The following is a 22985-nucleotide window of genomic DNA, read 5'->3' as shown; positions in this document are numbered from 1 at the left end:
GGAAGCGGGAGAAGAACACGCAGCATCGGTTGCCCTACCAGCTGAGGGTAGCAACTAGGAAAGTTGCCGTACCCCCTTGTTCATCTTTGGATGCACCGAGGACGGTGCAAACTTTTAAGTGTGGGGAGGTCGTCGGACCGCTCGGCATTTTTGAGTAACAAGTTTCTAATCCCAACACTTTTGCGTTTCATTTTTAGGTCTCTTAGAATTTTTGGTTGGATTACATATGTATATATCAAGCTTAGTCAAAATCATGATATTTTCCTAGGATTTTATCTATAGGGCACCCCAATTGAAGGGCACCCCAATTGAAAATTTTTTTTTAGAACTTGCTTGAATTATATACTTTGTGGAACATGATTTTTGAGCTAAGAACACAAGGATGTGAGATTTGAGCCTAATTGTGTGGTTACATCATATATAACCACTTATTTTCATTCTTGTGTGCATTATTCTCTTCCTATGATTGTAATCTTTGATTTGTTTAATTCTATATGTCCATTATTTTGTGTATACATGCATCTATATGATTGAGGCCATTGTTCAAATAGCTCACTTACCTAAATAAGCCTACCTTTTATCTTCCATTGATAACCAATTTGAGCATATGCTTAACCCATTTGTTCTTAATTGTAGCACATTACAAGCCTAAGTGAAAAATAATAAATATCCCTTAATTTAGATCTTTGATTAGCTTAGGCTAGTGAGAGTGTTTATCATTTGATTTTGGGAGAGTTGGGAACATTGGGTAGAGATAAAACTGTATTTTTGTATTTGTGTTGAGAATCTTGGGAATTGGGTACATACTCATGTATTAATCATGTGTAAACCATATGCATTGATGTTCTTGTATATATATTTTAGTTTGAAAAGAAAAATAAATTAATAAAAAAATGAAAATAAATAATAGAAATAGAAAAAGAAAGACAAAGAATTGCAATAAAAAGGGGACAAAATGCCCCAAAGCAAAGTTCAATAAAAGTCAATGCATATGGGTGGTGATCAAAAAGAGAATGCATGAGTGTGTGAAAAAGTGAAGAATGGGTAGTTAGGTTTGTTTAGAATTGTATAGGTTGTCATAGGTTAGGTGGGAAGTTTAAGTTAATCAAAGATTCAAATCTCAAGCCCACTTGACCATATGCATCCTACCTTGACCATAACCCCATTACAACCTATGGGAAGTCCTCATGATATTTGTATGCATGCATGAAATAACTGTTGATTGTTAGATGAAAAACAAATCTTGGAAAACATGATTAAGGGAGAATTGAGTGAATTAACCCCATACACTTGAGTGACTAGAGCGGATACACATCCGGTGAGGGTTCGATTGCTCAATTACATGTTTCCACCTAGGATCATCTCTTTTCTTGCAAGTTTGTAAATTTTTTTTAATAATTCAATTCAATTGTGGGTTTGATTTGACTGCTATGGCTTTAGCCCTTGTACTCAAATATGTTTTCTTGGAAGTTGACTTGTTTTGACCAAGTGGATGCATTCATATAGATAGATTGCATATAGATAGATTACATTTAGTTAGTTTGCATTGAATAAATGTTGATACCCCTTTGCTTCTTTCTTAATTTTAGCATGAGGACATGCTTAGTTTAAGTGTGGAGAGATTTGATAAACCCCAATTTTGTGATTTATCTTGTGCTTATTTTAGGGGATTTTACCACCTTTTTCCACATTTATTCAATAAAATAGCATGGTCTTATAATCCTCCCTTGAATTATGTTTAAGTGTAAAAACATGCTTTTTAGGCCCTTAAATTGGTGATTTTGATTCACTTTAATTCCATTCGATGCCTTGATGTGTTTGTTGAGTCATTTCAGGCAAGTATTGGATGGAAGAAATGAGGAGAAAAGCATGCAAAAGGGAACAAAGATTGGGAGTGCATCAATGGACGCGCACGCGTACAAGGCGTGCACGCACAGAAGTGGTTTCGCATAGAGACGCGCAAGCGTACATGCCGCATCTGCGCGGATGAAGAATTTGCCAATCGACGCGCACGCGCACATGGCGCGCATGCGCCGATACTCTCACGTGGCCCACTTAAAGGCAAAACGTTGGGGGCAATTTCTGAGCCGCCCAGGCCCAAATCCAACTTATTTCTGAGTGTATTTCATGCAGAATTAAAGTCCAAGCAAAGGGGGAGCAATTGGTTTAGCCAACATGAGCCTTTAGTTAGTTTTCTAGAGAGAGAAGCTCCCTCTTCTCTCTAGAATTAGGAATTAGGATTAGGTTTAACTCTTTGATCTAGGTTTAATTCATGCTTTGATTCACTTTTCTCTTGTAATTTCTTCTTCTTATACCTTTTCTCTCTCTAGTTTAGCATTTAATTCTTGTAATTCTCTACTTTTATGTTGATGCACCTTTGTTCTTCTATTTTCCTTTAATGAAATTTATGATTCATATTCCTTTATTGTGGATTTGCTTCGTTGTTGTTTAATTCCTTGCAATTGAGTAGTGTAGATTTACTTTCCTTGCAATTTTACTATACTTTCCTTTTATGCCTTCCAAGTGTTTGATAAAATGCTTGATTGGATTTTAGAGTAGAATTTTATGCTCTTGGCTTGGGAAGGTAACTTAGGAACTCTTGAGTTACTAATGTCCAAGTGATTGACGATTGGGAGCCGTTAACGCTAGATCTCACTAATTGATTTGGTGGAGAACTAGGACTTATGGTCTTGGATTGACATAGCTCACTTGACTTTCCTTTATTAGTTAGAGGATGACTTAGTGGGGTTGATCCTTGCCAATTCTCATGTTGTGGTTAGTGATTAGGATAGAGATCCTTGACCACCAAACCTTGCCAAGGTCTTTTTAGTTATTAGTTTATTTTCATTGCCATTTACATTTCATGTCTCTTATCAAAAACCCCAAAACATAACTCATAACCAATAACAAGACACTTTGTTGTAATTCCTAGGAAGAATGACCCGAGGTTTAAATACTTCGGTTTATAGATTTTAGGGTTTGTACTTGTGACAAAACCATAAATTTTTGATTGGGAGGATTGTTTGTTGGTGTAGGACTATGCTTGCAACGAGAATTCGTTCATTTTGTTGAAATTCTATACCGACACGACAATTCTCTTAAATCAAAATGGCACCATTTTGATGAGACGGACTTTTGTGTGGTCTAGAATTCACAATAAATTCTCGTTGCAATATAGTTTTTAAACCAACATTAATCCTTTCATACAAAAGATTGTTTGTCACAAGTAACAAACCCCTAAATTTATAAACCGAAGTATTGAACCTCGGGTCGTTCTCCCTAGGAATTGCAATAAAGTGTTCTTGTTTTTGGTTATGAGGTAAATCACTAGAATTGAGTGAGTGAATTAGTGTGACATTAATGAAAAATAAGTGTGTGGGTCCTAACTCGCATGCGGTTTATAACTCACACTCTAGTATTTAGAAACCATGTCACAATTATACAAAAGAAGACACATATTTCATTCATTCTAGTGTACTTGAAATACTTCAAAAGACTTGTAGGTTAAGTCAACCACTTAAGTAGTGAAGAGGCATGAAATCATTCAAGCAATTAATCAAGCAATTGTGAAATTGGATAATGCATGGACATTGATTGATGTGTAGGTAGACTTAGTAAACAAAATAGTATATGAAACTCATATAACAATCAATGACACATATTGCAGTTGTTGCAACTCCTAAGTGACATAGAGGTGAAACACATGGATGCTATGGAACTTAGGAAAAAGAAGATAGAAGTGAAAATCGATCACATAGCAAGCATGGCCCACAAAGCTTTACAAAGCTCAAAAATATGTCACTAGGTAAGCTTTCGATCCAATTTCACAATTTTGCAATCTCAATGCATAAAATAAGTGATGTGAATAAGGGTAAACCATAAACAAGCATCACCTAAAAAAATGCAATGATAATATACAGTTGCCTAACAATAGATGGTGAATGCATGGTGGCCAAAACATGCAATTCAAAGAGTTAAGATGCATGAAGGCAATGTAACAAGTACTTGGTGTTCAAAGACATTAAGCATGAAAAGTTCCAAACCAAGTAACCAAATACAACCTCATCACAGAAATCCAACAATGACAATTAAAACAATGATGTTAAACTAACATCCCATTAGTAATAAGCAGTAGTAAATGGTAAACAAGATTAGTAATCCAACACTTATAATGGAAAACAAAAATTAAACTAACTAACTAACTAAAAGAAATGGTGTTACATGATGCTTGGTAGTGTTGGATGATATTTGAAGGGTGGAAAGAGAAGAGAAGAAGGAAAGGAATGGAAAGAAGAGAAGAAAAGAAGGTGAGTGAAACAGGATCTACGCGTGCATGTCAAGTGCGCGTAAGCGTGGATTGATGAAATGGGAGCGACGCATACACGCGGCTGACGCATACGCGTGCATGGAAAAGTAGAGAGTCGACGCGGACGCGCAAGGTATGCGTGCGTGTGCCTTGGGGCACAAAGTTGGCACACTTCAGGCACAACTCTCGGGTGAATGTATGGGACATGGAAAAATCAACCCACGTGTATGCGTACATGACGCGTGCGCGTGGATGGCCGAAAATACTTGGGCATGCGTACGCGTGAAGCACGCGTACGCGTGGATGGTGCTCTTGTTTTTCAAAAATTTTCTATGTTTTTGCACCAAACCAAGCATTCCAAACCTCCAAACAGCTACCAAAACATCACAAAACCTTATTTATCCTACTAGACTCCCCAATTAAACTCAACTAATCAAACAAAACATGAAATTAAACCTATTTTACTAATATGTACAAAAAAGAAAAAATGAAGAGATGTTACCATGGTGGAGTGTCTCTTACGTAGCACTTTTGTTTATTGTCCTTAAGTTGGACTTATGGGGAGCTCTTCATCAAGGTGGCTTGTGATTGAATTCATCTTGGAACTCCCACCAATGCTTGGTTCTCCAATGTTCCCCAAGATTTCTTATTTGTCGCACCAAGTGTTGATGGAGTTCTTTACAAGCTTGGGGCTCCCAAAGTTAATCCTCGTCTTGTGATCCGGGATCCCATACTTTATTTTCACAGCTGTCTTCAAGTTGATCATCATTATTAGTCCAACGGGGTGGTGAGTAAGGTGAATTCTTAATAAAGTGGCCGACAATCCTCCTAGACCCCTCTAATTGAGCACTACTCCAACCTTTATATCTCATGTTTGAAGCATCAACTATAATGAGCTTTGATTTGCGACGCCAACCACAAAACATTTTTCTTTTACGCTTCATCCCACAAAGCTCCCTAAGTTGGCCATCCGTTTCAAGCAAACCATATTCAAGTGGTATAGTAAAGCTAATAAAAATGAGTTTCACCCACTCAAATGAGGGAGTATATGGCAACCTAGGTAAAGAAGCGTCCAAGGGTCTTGACAGAGCGTATTCAATTCCCATCCTCCTTTTTCTAAGGATCTCCACCTCTTCACAAGTTTTCTCAAATGTGATCATTTGTTCAACAATATTATCTAAGCCTTTTCCCATACTCAAGTCATAATTGGGAGGGTGAGAAAAATTTACCTCCACAACGCTTTCAAACCTAACGGGAGAAGGTTCTTCATGCTCAAAGGATTCTTCACCACTAAGACTTGATGCTTGATCTTCATCACCAAGGGGACTCAATTCTTGCTCTATCAGATCCAATTCTTCATAAGGGATATGCCTTGGAGGTTGTGCACGTTCCTCCTTAGCATCAAATTCAATCATCTTGGAGGGGTTTTCTTCAATCCTAGACTCTCAAGGTGGTTCCGCATCTCCTAAGTCTTTAACCACTTCTTCCTCTTCTTCAACAATTGTAGCTTCCTCCAATTGTTCTAATACGAAGCAACTTTCCTCATTCTCCACCAATCTCTCCTTCATGTTATGCTCTTCGTTTGTTTCTCCACATGTAACCATGGGGGTTCCTTGAGTATTCAAGCATTGGAATGCTAACCGGTTTACCACCTCGTCCAAGGTGGCTGTAAATTGTTGCACATCCCTTTTCATCTCCTCTTGTCCTTGAACAAGAACATCAAGAATGTCATCCATTGGAGGTTGGGGTGGATGGAAGGGTTCATCAATTTGGGGGAAGGATTCATAGTAGGAAGGTGGTTCTTTTTGGTAGAGTTGTGGTGGTTCAATATTTCCCATTCTTTCCACTTGTTGCACAACACACTCCATGGTTGCTTGAAATTGATCCAATGCTTCCTTGAGACGATCCCTTGACTCTTGTTCCGCTCGGATATCATGAGCAGGATCATATGGCTCTTGGATTGAAGGACATGAGTATTCTTCCATAGGAGGTTGTGGTGAAAAGTAGAGTTCATCTTGTGGTTGAAGGTTTTCATATATTGGAGGTGGTTCATCTTGGTAATAATATGGAGAGGGCGGCTCTTGAAAATATTGATGTTGGAGTAGTGGTGGCTCTATGTGTGGTTCATATGGCTCATATGATTGTTGGTAGGATGGATATGGATTAGGGTCATATAAAGATGTTTGGTAAGAAGGGGCTTGTGAGTATGGTTGAGGGTTATGTTGGGGATATGGCTCATAGGCATATGGTGGTGGTTCTTGAAAGTCACAAGGGGATTCACCATAGCCATTAGATTGATATGCATCATAGAATGACTCTTCTTCATAGTGCATTGGTGGAGGTTGTTGCCATGAAGATTGATCATATGCATATGGCTCCTCCCACCTTTGGTTGTCCCATCCTTGATACACATATTCATTGTAGCTCCCATTACCTACAACATAGTTAGAACCAAACTCATAGCCAAAGTGAGAATTCATGATAGCAAGATAAAATGAAAACAAAATCAAATAAGAAGTAAGAAAATTAAATCCTAAAACTAGCAAAAACTAACAAAGAAGCAAAAGGTAAACCTATTTACAATATTCACATATATACAATAACCAATAACACAACACCATTGCAACTCCCATGCAACGGCACCATTTTGATGAGACGGACTTTTGTGTGGTCTAGAATTCACAATAAATTCTCGTTGCAATATAGTTTCTAAACCAACATTAATCCTTTCATACAAAAGATTGTTTGTCACTAGTAACAAACCCCTAAATTTATAAACCGAAGTATTGAACCTTAGGTCGTTCTCCCTAGGAATTGCAACAAAGTGTCTTGTTATTGGTTATGGGTTATGTTTTGGGGTTTTTGATAAGAGACATGAAATGTAAATGGCAATGAAAATAAACTAATAACTAAAAAGACCTTGGCAAGGTTTGGTGGTTTAGGATCTCTATCCTAATCACTAACCACAACATGAGAATTGGCAAGGGTCAACCCTACTAAGTCATCCTCTAACTAATAAAGGAAAGTCAAGTGAGCTATGTCAATCCAAGACCATAAGTCCTAGTTCTCCACCAAATCAATTAGTGAGATCTAGCGTTAACGGCTCCCAATCGTCAATCACTTGGACATTAGTAACTCAAGAGTTCCTAAGTTACCTTCCCAAGCCAAGAGCATAAAATTCTACTCTAAAATCTAACCATGCATTTTATCAAATACTTGGAAGGCATAAAAGGAAAGCATAGTAAAATTGCAAGGAAAGTAAATCTACACTACTCAATTGTAAGGAATTAAACAACAACGAAGCAAATCCACAATAAAGGAACATGAATCATAAATTGCATTAAAGGAAAATGGAAGAACAAAGGTGCATCAACATAAAAGTAGAGAATTACAAGAATTAAATGCTAAACTAGAGAGAGGAAAGGTAGAAGAAGAAGAAATTACAAGAGAAAAGTGAATCAAAGCATGAATTAAACCTAGATCTAAGAACTAAACCTAATCCTAATTCCTAATTCTAGAGAGAAAAGGGAGCTTCTCTCTCTAGAAAACTAACTAAAGGCTCATGTTGGCTAAACTAATTGCTCCCCCTTTGCTTGGACTTCAATTCTGCATTAAATACACCCAGAAACAAGCTAGATTTGGGCCTGGGCGGCTCAGAAATTGGCCCCACCATTTTGCCTTTAAGTGGGCCACGTGAGAGTATCGGTGCGTGCGCGTGCGCGTCGATTGGCAAATTCTTCATCCGCGCGGACGCGGCATGTACGCTTGCGCGTCTCTATGCGAAACCATTTCTGCGCGTGCGTGCCTTGTACGCGTGCGCGTCCATTGATGCACTCCCAATCTTTGTTTCTTCATGCATTCTCCCTTTTGCATGCTTTTCTCCTTATTTCTTCCATCCAATACTTGCCTGAAATCACTCAACAAACACATCAAGGCATCGAATGGAATTAAAGTAAATCAAAATCACCAATTTAAGGGCCTAAAAAGCATGATTTTACACTTAAGCACAATTCAAGGGAGGATTACAAAACCATGCTATTTTATTGAAAAAATGTGGAAAAAGGTGGTAAAATCCCCTAAAATAAGCACAAGATAAATCACGAAATCGGGGTTTATCAGATTTATAGGACATTCATAGCTTTAAGACATAGACAATAGACACTAATGATCATGTAATAAAGACAAAAACATAGACAAAACATAAAGCATAATTTTTGAAAACAGAAAAAAATAAGAACAAGGAAATTAAAGAACGGGTCCACCTTAGTGATGGCGGCTAGTTCTTCCTCTTGAAGATCTTATGGAGTGCTTGAGCTCCTCTATGTCTCTTCCTTGCCTTTGTTGCTCCTCCCTCATGGCTCTTTGGTCCTCTCTAATTTCATTGAGGATAATGGAGTGCTCCTGGTGCTCCATTCTTAGTTGCCCCATGTTGGAACTCAATTCTCCTAAGGAGGTGTTGATTTGTTCCCAATAGTTTTGTGGGGAAAAGTGCATCCCTTGAGGCATCTCAGGGATTTCTTGATGAGGAATTTCCTCATGCTCTTGTTGAGGTCTATGAGTGGGCTCTCTTGTTTGCTCCATCTTCTTCTTAGTGATTGGCTTATCTCCTTCAATGAGGATATCTTCCTCTATGACAATTCCGGCTGAATTGCATAGGGTACAGATGTAATGAGGGAAGGGTAACCTTGCCAAAGTAGAGGGTTTGTCCGCCACCTTGTAGAGTTCTAGAGGTATGATCTTATGAACTTCTACTTCCTCTCCAATCATGATACTATGGATCATGATAGCCCGATCTATTGTAACTTCAGACTTGTTGCTTGTAGGAATGATAGAGCGTTGGATGAACTCCAACCATCCCCTAGCCATGGGCTTGAGGTCAAGCCTTCTCAATTGAACCGGCTTGCCTCTTGAGTCTCTGTTCCATTGAGCTCCTTCCATATAGATATCCATGAGGACTTGGTCCAACCTTTGATCAGAGTTGACCCTTCTAGTGAAAGGATAAGGATCTCCTCTCATCATTGGCAAGTTAAATGCCAACCTCACATTTTTCGGACTGAAATCCAAGTAATTCCCCCGAACCATTGTGAGCCAATTTTTTGGGTTCGGGTTCATACTTTGATCATGGTTCTTAGTGATCCACGCATTGGCATAGAACTCTTGAACCATTAAGATTCTGACTTGTTGGATTGGGTTGGTGAGAGCTTTCCAACCTCTTATTTGAATCTCACGTCGGATCTCCGGATATTCACCGTTTTTGAGCATGAAGGGGACTTCAGGAATCACTTTTTTCTTGGCCACAACTTCATAGAAGTGGTCTTGATAGACCTTTAGGATGAATATCTCCATCTCCCATGACTCAGAGGTGGAAGCAATTGCCTTTCCTTTCCTCTTTCTAGAAGTTTCTCCGGCAACGGCGCCAAAAACATGGTGTGGGAAATCGTGAAACACACTTTTCGTAACTCCGCAAAACTAACCAGCAAGTGCACTGGGTCATCCAAGTAATAAACCTTACGTGAGTAAGGGTCGATCCCACGGAGATTGTCGGCTTGAAGCAAGCTATTGTCATCTTGTAAATCTCAGTCAGGCAGATTCAAATGGTTATGAGGTTTTGATAATTAAAAGATAAATAAAACATAAAATAAAGTAAAGTTACTTATGTAATTCATTGGTGGGAATTTCAGATAAGCGTCTGGAGATGCTTTGTTGCTTCTGAACCTCTGCTTTCCTATTGCCTTCTTCCAACTATGCGTGCTCCCTTCCATGGCAAGCTATAAGATCCTCTCAGTGAAAATGGTCCTCTATGGTTTCTGCACGGCTAATCAACTGTCAAATTTCTCGTCTCAAATTAAAAATACCAGGTACAGCTACCGCATGGCTAATCATCTGTCGGTTCTCGCTAGCATCAGAATAGAATCCATTGATCCTTTTGCACACTGTCACTGCGCCCAACATTCGCAGGTTTGAAGCTCGTCACAGTCATCCCTTCCCAGATCCTACTCGGAATACCACAGACAAGGTTTAGACTTTCCGGATCCCAGGAATGCTGCCAATGATTCTAGCCTATACCACGAAGATACTAATCTCACGTACTCGGTCCGTGTATTAGATATCTAAGAGAATATACTCCAGCTGTCGTCCAATGACTACGTTGAACATCATGTAGATCGCTTTGTGGTTGTTAGGCACGGGGATCTTGGCTAAGCGAGTAACGAAGATTGGGTGATTGTCACGGGTCACCCGTTTATTCTGACTTAACTGAATTAAGTACGAGAGTATATCTTGGAGAAGAAGTAGGCGTGAATTGAAAGAAAAATAATAGTACTTGCACTGATTCATGAAGAATAGCAGAGCTCCACACCTTAATCTATAGGGTGTAGAAACTCGACCGTTGAAAATACATAAGTGAAAAAGGTCTAGGCATGGCCGTGAGGCCAGCCTCCAAACGTGAAAATATGGTAAAAGTTACATAAGATTCCAATCTAAAATAAATCTCTAAAAGTAGGTTTTATACTAGACTAGTAGCCTAGGGTTATAGAAAATGAGTAACTAAGTGCAGATAGTGCAGAAATCCACTTCCAGGGCCCACTTGGTGTGTGCTTGGGCTGAGCATTGAAGCTTTCATGTGCATAGGCTGTTCCTGGAGTTAAACGCCAGCTTGGGTGCCAGTTTGGGCGTTTAACTCCAATTCTGGTGCCAGTTTGGGCGTTTTACGCCAGGAAGTTTTAGGCTGGCTTTGGGCGCCAGTTTGGGCCATCAAATCTCGGGTAAAGTATGGACTATTATATATATTTTTGGAAAGCCCAAGATGTCTACTTTCCAAAGCAATTGAGAAAGCGCCAATTGGGCTTCTGTAGCTCCAGAAAATCCATTTCGAGTGCAGCAGGGTCAGAATCCAACAGCATCTGCAGTCCTTTTTCAGCCTCTGAATCAGATTTTTGCTCAGGTCCCTCAATTTCAGCCAGAAAATACATGAAATTACAGAAAAACACACAAACTCATAGTAAAGTCCAGAAATGTAATTTTTGTATAAAAACTAATAAAAATATAAAAAAAGTAACTAAAACATACTAAAAACTATGTAAAAATAATGCCAAAAAGGGGTATAAATTATCCGCTCATCACAACACCAAATTTAAATTGTTGCTTGTCCCTAAGCAACTAAAAACAAAATAGGATAAAAAGAAAAGAAAATACAATAAATCTCAAAAATATCAATGAAGATTAGCTTCAATTAGATGAGGGGGAGTTGTAGCCTTTTTGCTTCTGAACAGTTTTGGCATCTCATTTTATCCTTTGAAGTTTAGAATGATTGGCATCCATAGGAACTTAGAATTCAGATAGTGTTATTGATTCTCCTAGTTCAGTATGTTGATTCTTGAACACAGCTACTTTATGAGTCTTGGCCGTGACCCTAAGCATTTTGTTTTCCAGTATTACCACCGGATGCATAAATGCCACAGACACATAACTGGGTGAACCTTTTCAGATTGTGACTCAGCTTTGCTAGAGTCCACAGTTAGAGGTGCCCAGAGCTCTTAAGCACACTCTTTTTGCTTTGGACGACGACTTTAACCGCTCAGTCTCAAGCTTCTCACTTGACACCTTCACGCCACAAGCACATGGTTAGGGAGAGCTTGGTTTAGCCGCTTAGGCCAGGATTTTATTCCTTTAGGCCCTCCTATCCATTAATGCTCAAAGCCTTGGATAATTTTTACCCTTGCCTTTTGGTTTAAAGGGTTATTGGCTTTTTCTGCTTGCTTTTTCTTTTTCTTTCTCTTTTTTATTTCTTTATTTTTTTTCGCATTTTTTTCGCAAGCTTTTACTAGTCACTGCTCTTTCTTGCTTCAAGAATCAATTTTATGATTTTTCAGATTATCAATAACATTTCTCTTTTTCAATTATTCTTTCAAGAGCCAACAATTTTAACATTCATAAACAACAAATTCAAAAATATGCACTGTTCAAGCATTCATTCAGAAAATAAAAAGTATTGCCACCACATTAAAATAATTAAACTAATTTCAAGATAGAATTCGAAATCATGCATTTCTTGTTCTTTTGCAATTAAAATAATTTTTCATTTAAGAAAGGTGATGGTTTCATAGGACATTCATAGCTTTAAGACATAGACACTAGACACTAATGATCATGTAATAAAGACAAAAACATTGACAAAACATAAAGCATAATTTTCGAAAACAGAAAAAAATAAGAACAAGGAAATTAAAAAATGGGTCCACCTTAGTGATGGCGTCTAGTTCTTCCTCTTGAAGATCTTATGGAGTGCTTGAGCTCCTCTATGTTTCTTCCTTGTCTTTGTTGCTCCTCCCTCATGGCTCGTTGGTCCTCTCTGATTTCATTGAGGATAATGGAGTGCTCTTGGTGCTCCATTCTTAGTTGCCCCATGTTGGAACTCAATTCTCTTAAGGAGGTGTTGATTTGTTCCCAATAGTTTTGTGGAGGAAAGTGCATCCCTTGAGGCATATTAGGGATTTCCTGATGAGGAATTTCCTCATGCTCTTGTTGAGGTCCGTGAGTAGGCTCTCTTGTTTGCTCCATCTTCTTCTTAGTGATGGACTTGTCTCCTTCAATGAGGATGACTTCTTCTATGACAATTCCAGCTGAATTGCATATGGTACAGATGAGATGAGGGTAGGCTAACCTTGCCAAAGTAGAGGATTTGTCCGCCACCTTGTAGAGTTCTAGAGGTATGATCTCATGAACTTCTACTTCCTCTCCAATCATGATACTATGGATCATGATAGCTTGGTCTATTGTAACTTCAAACCGGTTGCTAGTAGGAATGATAGAGCGTTGGATAAACTCCAACCATCCCCTAGCCACGGGCTTGAGGTCAAGCCTTCTCAATTGAACCGGCTTGCCTCTTGAGTCTCTCTTCCATTAAGCTCCTTCCATACAGATATCCATGAGGACTTGGTCCAACCTTTGATCAAAGTTGACCCTTCTAGTGAAAGGATGAGGATCTCCTCTAATCATTGGCAAGTTAAATGCCAACCTCACATTTTCCGGACTGAAGTCCAAGTAATTCCCTCGAATCATTGTGAGCCAATTCTTTGGGTTCGGGTTTATACTTTGATCATGGTTCTTAGTGATCCATGCATTGGCATAGAACTCTTGAACCATTAAGATTCCGACTTGTTGGATTCGGTTAGTGAGAGCTTTCCAAACACTTCTTTGAATCTCACGTTGGATCTCCGGATATTCACCATTTTTAAGCATGAAGGGGACTTCGGGAATCACTTTTTTCTTAGCCACAACTTCATAGAAGTGGTCTTGATGGACCTTTAGGATGAATCTCTCCATCTCCCATGACTCGGAGGTGGAAGCAATTGCCTTCCCTTTCCTTTTTCTAGAGGTTTCCCCGGCAACGGCGCCAAAAACTTGGTGTGGGAAATCGTGATTCACACTTTTCACAACACCGCACAACTAACCAGCAAGTGCACTGGGTCGTCCAAGTAATAAACCTTACGTGAGTAAGGGTCGATCCCATGGAGCTTGTCGGCTTGAAGCAAGCTATGGTCATCCTGTAAATCTCAGTCAGGCGTATTCAAATGGTTACAAGGTTTTGATAATTAAAAGATAAATAAAACATAAAATAAAGTAAAGTTACTTATGTAATTCATTGGTGGGAATTTCAGATAAGCGTCTGGAGATGCTTTGTTACTTCTGAACCTCTGCTCTCCTATTGCCTTCTTCCAACCATGCGTGCTCCCTTCTATGGCAAGCTGTAAGATCCTCTCAGTGAAAATGGTCCTCTATGGTTTCTGCATGGCTAATCAACTGTCGGATTTCTCGTCTCGGATGAAAAATACCAGGTACAGCTACCGTATGGCTAATCATCTGTCGGTTCCCACTAGCATCGGAATAGAATCCATTGATCTTTTTGCACACTGTCACTGCGCCCAACATTCACAGGTTTGAAGCTCATCACAGTCATCCGTTCCCAGATCCTACTCGGAATACCACAGACAAGGTTTAGACTTTCCGGATCCCAGGAATGCTGCCAATGATTCAAGGCTATACCACGAAGATACTAATCTCATGGACTCGGTCCGTGTATTAGATATCTAAGAGAATATACTCCAGCTGTCGTCCAATGACTACGTTGAATATCATGTAGATCGCTTTGTGGTTGTCAGGCACGGGGATCTTGGCTAAGCGAGTAACGAAGATTGGGTGATTGTCACGGGTCACCCCTTCATTCTGACTTAAATAAATTAAGTACGAGAGTATATCTTGGAGAAGAAGTAGGCGTGAATTGAAAGCAAAACAATAGTGCTTGCATTGATTCACGAAGAACAGCAGAGCTCCACACCTTAATCTATGGGGTGTAGAAACTCCACCGTTGAAAATACATAAGTGAAAAAGGTCTAGACATGGCCGTGAGGCCAGCCTCAAAACGTGAAAAGATGATAAAAGTTACATAAGATTCCAAAAGATCCTCTAAAATAAATCTCTAAAAGTAGGTTTTATACTAGACTAGTAGCCTAGGGTTACAGAAAATGAGTAACTAAGTGCAGATAGTGCAGAAATTCACTTCCGGGGCCCACTTGGTGTGTGCTTAGACGGAGCATTGAAGCTTTCATGTGCATAGGCTGTTTCTGGAGTTAAACGCCAGCTTGGGTGCCAGTTTGGGCATTTAACTCCAATTCTGGTGCCAGTTTGGGCGTTTTATGCCAGGAAGTTTTAGGCTGGCTTTGGACGCCAGTTTGGGCCATCAAATCTCTGGCAAAGTATGGACTATTATATATTTCTGGAAAGCACAAGATGTCTACTTTCCAATGCAATTTAGAAAGCGCCAATGGGGCTTCTGTAGCTCCAGAAAATCCATTTCGAGTGCAGGAGGGTCAGAATCCAACAGCATCTGCAGTCCTTTTTCAGCCTCTGAATAAGAGTTTTGCTCAGGTCCCTCAATTTCAGCCAGAAAATACCTGAAATTACAGAAAAACACACAAACTCATAGTAAAGTCCAGAAATATGATTTTTGCATAAAAACTAATAAAATATAATAAAAAGTAACTAAAACATACTAAAACTATGTAAAAATAATGCCAAAAAGGGGTATAAATTATCCGCTCATCACAACACCAAATTTAAATTGTTGCTTGTCCCTAAGCAACTAAAAACAAAATAGGATAAAAAGAAGAGAAAATACAATAAATCTCAAAAATATCAATGAAGATTAACTTCAATTAGATGAGCGGGACTTGTAGCCTTTTTGCTTCTGAACAGTTTTGGCATCTCATTTTATCGTTTGAAGTTTAGAATGATTGGCATCCATAGGAACTTAGAATTCAGATAGTGTTATTGATTCTCCTAGTTCAGTATGTTGATTCTTGAACACAACTACTTTATGAGTCTTGGCCGTGACCCTAAGCATTTTGTTTTCCAGTATTACCACCGGATACATAAATGCCACAGACACATAACTGGGAGAACCTTTTCAGACAGTGACTCAGCTTTGCTAGAGTCCCCAGTTAGAGATGCCCAAAGCTCTTAAGCACACTCTTTTTGCTTTGGACTATGACTTTAACCGCTCAGTCTCAAGCTTCTCACTTGACACCTTCACGCCACAAGCACATGGTTAGGGAAAGCTTGGTTTAGCCGCTTAAGCCAGGATTTTATTCATTTGGGCCCTCCTATCCATTAATGCTCAAATCCTTGGATCCTTTTTACCCTTGCCTTTTGGTTTAAAGGGTTATTGGCTTTTTCTACTTGCTTTTTCTTTTTCTTTCTCTTTTTTTCTTTATTTTTTTTCGCATTTTTTTTCGCAATCTTTTCCTATTCACTGCTTTTTTTGCTTTAAGAATCAATTTTATGATTTTTCAGATTGTCAATAACATTTCTCTTTTTCCATTCTTCTTTCAAGAGCCAACAATTTTAACATTCATAAACAACAAATTCAAAAATATGCATTGTTCAAGCATTCATTCAGAAAATAAAAAGTATTGCCACCACATCAAAATAATTAAACTAATTTTAAGATAGAATTCGAAATCATGCATTTCTTGTTCTTTTGCAATTTAAATCATTTTTCATTCAAGAAAGGTGATGGATTCATAGGACATTCATAGCTTTAAGACATAGACACTAGACACTAATGATCATGTAATAAAGACTAAAACATAGATAAAACATAAAGCATAATTTTTGAAAACAGAAAAAAATAAGAACATGGAAATTAAAGAACGGGTCCACCTTAGTGATGGCAGCTAGTTCTTCCTCTTGAAGATCTTATGGAGTGCTTGAGCTCCTCTATGTCTCTTCCTTGCCTTTGTTGCTCCTCCCTCATGGCTCTTTGGTCTTCTCTAATTTCATTGAGGATAATGGAGTGCTCTTGGTGCTCCATTCTTAGTTGCCCCATGCTGGAACTCAATTCTCCTATGGAGGTGTTGATTTGTTCCCAATAGTTTTGTGGAGGAAAGTGCATCCCTTGAGGCATCTCAGGGATTTCTTGATGAGGAATTTCCTGATGCTCTTGTTGAGGTCCATGAGTGGGCTCTCTTGTTTGCTCTATCTTCTTCTTAGTGATGGGCTTGTCTCCTTCAATGAGGATGTCTTCCTCTATGTCAATTCCAGCTTAATTACTGATGAGCGGATAATTTATACGCTTTTTGGCATTGTTTTTACATAGTTTTTAGTATGATTTAGTTAATTTAAAATATAATTTTATTAGTTTTTAAATAAAAATCACATTTCTAGACTTTACTATGAGTTTGTGTGTTTTTCTGTGATTTCAGGTAATTTCTGGCTGAAATTGAGGGACTTGAGCAAAAATCTGATTCAGAGGTTGAAGAAGGACTGTAGATGTTGTTGGATTCTGACCTCCCTAAACTCAAAGTGGATTTTCTGGAGCTTCATAATCCCAATTGGCACGCTCTCAATTGCGTTGGAAAGTAGACATCCAGGGCTTTCCAGCAATATATAATAGTTCATACTTTGCCCGAGTTTAGACGATGCAAACTGGCATCAAACGCCAACTTCCTGCCCTATTCTGGAATTAAACGCCAGAAACAGGTTGTAAATCAGAGTTAAACGCCAGAAACAGGCTACAACCTAGAGTTTAACTCTAAAAAGAGTCTCTACACATGAAAGCTCAATGCTCAGCCCAAGCACACACCAAGTGGGCCCGAAAGTTGATTTCTGCATTATTTACTTATTTCTGTAATCCTAGCTACTAGTTTAGTATAAATAGAACTTTTTACTTTTGTATTGGGGAATCTTTTGCACATTTTTATGTTCATTGATCATGTTTAGGGGGCTGGCCATTCGGCCATGCCTGGACCACTTTCACTTATGTATTTTCAATGGTAGAGTTTCTACACACCATAGATTAAGGTGTGGAACTCTACTGTTCCTCATGAATTAATGCAAAGTATTATTGTTTTTCTATTCAAATCAAGCCTATTTCTTCTCTAAGATATTCATTCGCACACAAGAACATGATGAATATGATGATTATGTGACGCTCATCACCATTCTCACCTATGAACGCGTACCTGACAAACACTTCCATTCTACATGAAAACAAGCTTGAATGCATATCTCTTAGCCTCCTGATCTACGATCAGAGTCTTTGTGGTATAGGCTAGAATTATTGGCGGCCATTCTTGAGATCCGGAAAGTCTAAACCTTGTCTGTGATATTCCGAGTAGGATCTGGGAAGGGATGGCTGTGATGAGCTTCAAACTCGCGAGTGTTGGGCGTAGTGACAGACGCAAAAGGATTACTGAATCCTATTCCAACATGATCGAGAACCGACAGATGATTAGCCGTGGGTTGACAGCGCATTTGGACCATTTTCACTGAGAGGACGGGATGTAGCCATTGACAACGGTGATGCCCAACAACAGCTTGCCATGAAAAGGAGTATGAAGGATTGGATGAAGGCAGTAGGAAAGTAGAGATTCAGAAGGAACAAAGCATCTCCATACGCTTATCTGAAATTCTCACGAATGAATTACATAAGTATCTCTATCTTTATTTTACGTTTTATTTTATCTTTTAATTATTAAAACTCTATAACCATTTGAATCCGCCTGAGTGAGATTTACAAGGTGACCATAGCTTGCTTCAAGCCGACAATCTCCAAGGGATCGACCCTTACTCACGTAAGGTTTATTACTTGGACGACCCAGTGCACTTGCTGGTTAGTTGTGCGAAGTTGTGACAAAGAACTAAGATTATGAACGTGCATATTAAGTTTTAGGTACCGTTACCAAGGAATGAACGATCACGATTTCGTGCACCAAGTTTTTGGTGCCGTTGCCGAGGATTGTTCGAGTTTGGACAACTGACGGTTCATCTTGTTGCTCAGATTAGGTAATTTTATTTTAATTTTAAGCTTTTTATTTTTATTATTTTTATTTTCGAAAAAAAATTTCAAAAAAAAAAAATTATTCTATGTTCTTCAGAATTTTTAAGAATGAATTCTAGAGTTTCACGATGATCTGTTGAAGTCTGGCTGGCTGTGAAGCCATGTCTAATCTTTTTGACCGAGATTTCAACTTATCATCACAAGAGTCCGTGGACTCCCATCTGATCAGCTGTTTTATGCCTGATTTGTATGCTAAAGCTTGGCTGGCCATTGGCCATGTCTAGTATTTTGGACCGGAGCTTTCACTGAAAGCTTGGCTGGCTAGTAAGCCATGTCTAATTCTTGGACCGGAGCTTTAGACTAACATTGCATGATTCCTGGAATTCTCATTAGAAATTTTGAAATCCTTATTTTCTTTTTCAAAATAATTTTCGAAAAATACCAAAAAAAAAAAAATTTACAAAATCATAAAAACCAAAAATATTTTGTGTTTCTTGTTTGAGTCTAGTGTCAAGTTTTAAGTTTAGTGTCCATTGCATGTTTGTAATTTTTTCTTAATTTTCGAAAATTCATCATATGTTCTTCATGATCTTCAATTTATTCTTGATGATCTTCTTTGTTTGATTTTTGCATTTTCTTGTTGTGCATCTTTTCTTGTTTCTCATATGCATTTTCAATTTGTTAGTGTCTCAACATTAAAAATTTTTAAGTTTGGTGTCTTGCATGTTTTTCTTTTCTTAAAAATTTTCAAAAACATATTTTTGATGTTCATCTTGACATTCAAAGTGTTCTTGCATATTTTTCTTGTTTTGATTCATAATTTTTATGTCTTGTGTCTTTTTTGTGTTTTTCTCTCTCCTCATTAAAAATTCAAAAAAAAATAAAAAAGGTATCTTTCCCTTATTCTCTCATAATTTTTCGAAAATTTGAGTTGATTTTTTCAAAACTTTTCAGAATTTAGTTGTTTCTTATGAGTCAAGTCAAATTTTCAATTTAAAAATCCTATCTTTTCAAATTTTTTTTAAAAATCAAATCTTTTTCATTTTTCTTTCATATTTTCGAAGATTCAAATTGATTTTCAAAAAATCTTTTTTTTTTATTTTGTTTCATAATTTCAAAATCTTTACTAACAATTAATGTGATTAATTCAAAAATTTTAAAGATTGTTACTTGCCTATTAAGAAAGGTTCAATTTTTAAATTTTAAAATCATATCTTCTAGTTTCTTGTTAGTCAAGTAATCAATTTCAATTTTCAAAAATCAAATCTTTTTAATTTCCTTTTTAAATCTTTTTCAAAAAAATTTTCAATCATATCTTTTTCAAAACTTAATTTCAAAATCTTTTCTAACTTCTTATCTTTTCAAATTTGATTTTCAAATCTTTTTCAATTAACCACTTGACTTTTTGTTTGTTTTGCTATTTCTTATCTTTTTCAAAACTACCTAACTAATTTTCTCTCTCTAATTTTCGAAAACTCTTCCCCACTTTTTCAAAATTCCTTTTTAAATAACTATTTGTTTTAAATTTTAATTTGATTTAATTTTATTTTTCTTTTTAAATTTTGAATTATAACTAATAGTCAAAATAAAAACAAAAATATTTTTATTTTATTTAATTTTCGAATTCTTCCCCCTCTCATCTGTTTCTAATTTTTTATTTATCTACTAACACTTCTCTTCTACTCATAATTCGAACCCCCTCTTCTCCCCTGTATTCGAATTTTTTTTCTCTTCTCTTCTTCTACTCACATAAAGAAATCTCTATATTGTGACATAGAGGATTCTATATTTTCTTTTATGTTTTCTTCTTTTTCATATGAGCAGGAACAAGGATAAGAACATTCTTGTTGAAGCTGACCCTGAACCTGAAAGGACTCTGAAGAGGAAGCTAAAGGAAGCTAAAGCACAACCCTCTGGAGAGGATCTGACAGAAATTTTCGAAAAAGAAGGAGACATGGCCGAACCTAATAACAATGGTGGAGATGCAAGGAAGATGCTTGGTGATTGATGAGCGGATAATTGATACGATTTTTGGCATTGTTTTTAGTATATTTTTAGTATATTTTAATTAGTTTTTATTATATTTTTATTAGTTTTTAAATAAAAATCACTCTTCTGGACTTTACTATGATTTTGTATGTTTTTTTGTGATTTCAGGTATTTTCTGGCTGAAATTGAGGGACCTGAGCAAAAATCTGATTCAGAGGCTGAAAAAGGACTGCAGATGCTGTTGGATTCTGACCTCCCTTCATTCGAAGTGGAATTTCTGGAGCTATAGAAGCCCAATTGGTGCGCTCTCAATTGCGTTGGAAAGTAGACATCCTGGGCTTTCCAGCAATATATAATAGTCTATATTTTGCCCGAGATTTGATGGCCCAAACAGGCGTTCCAAGTCAGCTCAAGAATTCTGGCATTTAACGCCGGAACTGGCACAAAAACTGGAGTTAAACGCCCAAACTTGCACAAAAGTTGGCGTTTAACTCCAAGAAAAGTCTCTACACATGGAAGCTTCAATGCTCAGCCCAAGCACACACCAAGTGGGCCCAGAAGAAGATTTTTGCATTAATTACTTATTTCTATAAACCCTAGGCTACTAGTTCTCTATAAATAAGACCTTTTGCTATTGTATTTTCATCTTTGGACGTTTAGTCCCTAGACCTTGGAGGCTGGCCTTTCGGCCATGCTTACACCATTATCACTTTTGTATTTTCAATAGTGGAGTTTCTACATACCATAGATTAAGGTGTGGAGCTCTACTGTTCTTCATGAATTAATTCAAAGTACTATTATTTTTCTATTCAACTCAAGTCTATTTCTTCTCCAAGATATTCATTCATTCTTCAACTTGATGAATGTGATGATCCGTGACACTCATCATCATTCTCACCTATGAACATGTGCCTGACAACCACCTCTGTTCTACTAGCAATGGCTTGAATGCGTATCTCTTGGGTTTCTAATCTCAGATTGGAACCTTCGTGGTATAGGCTAGAATTATTGGCGGCCATTCCTGAGATCCGGAATGTCTAAACCTTGTCTGTGGTATTCTGAGTAGGATCTGGGAAGGGATGACTGTGACGAGCTTCAAACTCGCGATTGTTGGGCGTGTGACAGACGCAAAAGGATCAATGGATCCTATTTCAGCATGATCGAGAATCGACAGATGATGAGTCGTGCGGTGACAGCGCATTTGGAATGTTTTCACTGAGAGGACGGGAACTAGCCATTAACAATGGTGATGCCCAACATAAAGCTTTCCATGGAAAGGAGTATGAATGATTGGAAGAAGGCAATGGGAAAGTAGAGGTTCAGGAGGAACAAAGCATCTTCATACGCTTATCTGAAATTCCAACCGAAGAATTACATAAGTATCTCTATCTTTATTTTATGTTTTATTTATCTTTTAATTATCAATTCTCCATCACCATCTGAATTTTCTTGACTGAGATTTACAAGGTGACCATAGCTTGTTTCAAGCTGACAGTCTCCGTGGGATCAACCCTTACTCACGTAAGGTATTACTTGGACGACCCAGTGCACTTGCTGGTTAGTTGTGCGGAATTGTGACAAAGTGTGATTCACGTTTAAGAGCTCCAAGTCCTTTGGCGCCATTGTTGATGATCACAATTTCGTGCACCAGTGACTTTATTGCACCCTCTTCCAACTTCTATGGAAGAAGCATCTCACTTCCTGCAATTGGAGCAAACAATTTTGAGCTTAAGCCTCAATTGGTTTCTCTAATGCAGTAGAATTGCAAGTTTCATGGACTTCCAATGGAAGATCCTCATCAGTTTTTAGCTGAATTCTTGCAAATCTGTGACACTGTCAAGACCAATGGAGTTGATTCCGAGGTCTACAGGCTTATGCTTTTCCCTTTTGCTGTAAGAGACAAAGCTAGAACATGGTTGGATTCACAACCTAAGGATAGCCTAAACTCTTGGGATAAGCTGGTCAGTGCTTTCCTGGCCAAATTCTTTCCACCTCAAAAGATGAGCAAGCTTAGAGTGGAAATCCAAACCTTCAGACAGAAGGAAGGAGAATCCCTCTATGAAGCTTGGGAAAGATATAAGCAACTGATCAAAAGGTGTCCTACTGACATGCTTCCAGAATGGAGCATCATAAGTATATTCTATGATGGTATGTCTGAGTTGTCAAAAATGTCATTGGACCATTCTGCAGGAGGATCTCTTCACGTGAAAACCCCTGCAGAAGCTCAGGAACACATTGAAATGGTTGCAAATACCCACTTCATGTACACCTCTGAGAGGAATCCTGTGAACAATGGGACGCCTCAGAAGAAGGGAGTTCTTGAAATTGATACTCTGAATGCCATATTGGCTC

The 22985-nt window shown here is 38.0% G+C and overlaps 1 non-coding gene across 1 annotated transcript; it reads right to left on the bottom strand.

The window, feature by feature from the left end:
- Window positions 1-22639: 22639 nt before the first annotated feature.
- LOC148544723 (small nucleolar RNA R71) lies at window positions 22640-22747 on the bottom strand. The gene has a single exon (XR_015901675.1). It is a non-coding gene; the product is annotated as a small nucleolar RNA R71 (small nucleolar RNA).
- Between the last annotated feature and the right edge of the window lie 238 nt (window positions 22748-22985).

Source organism: Arachis ipaensis, chromosome B9 (assembly GCF_059453495.1).
Source record: "Arachis ipaensis isolate K30076 ecotype BB chromosome B9, ASM5945349v1, whole genome shotgun sequence".
NCBI lineage: Eukaryota > Viridiplantae > Streptophyta > Magnoliopsida > Fabales > Fabaceae > Arachis > Arachis ipaensis.
The sequence above is the reverse complement of the archived record's forward strand: the minus strand, read 5'-3'. Positions and strand labels throughout refer to the sequence as shown.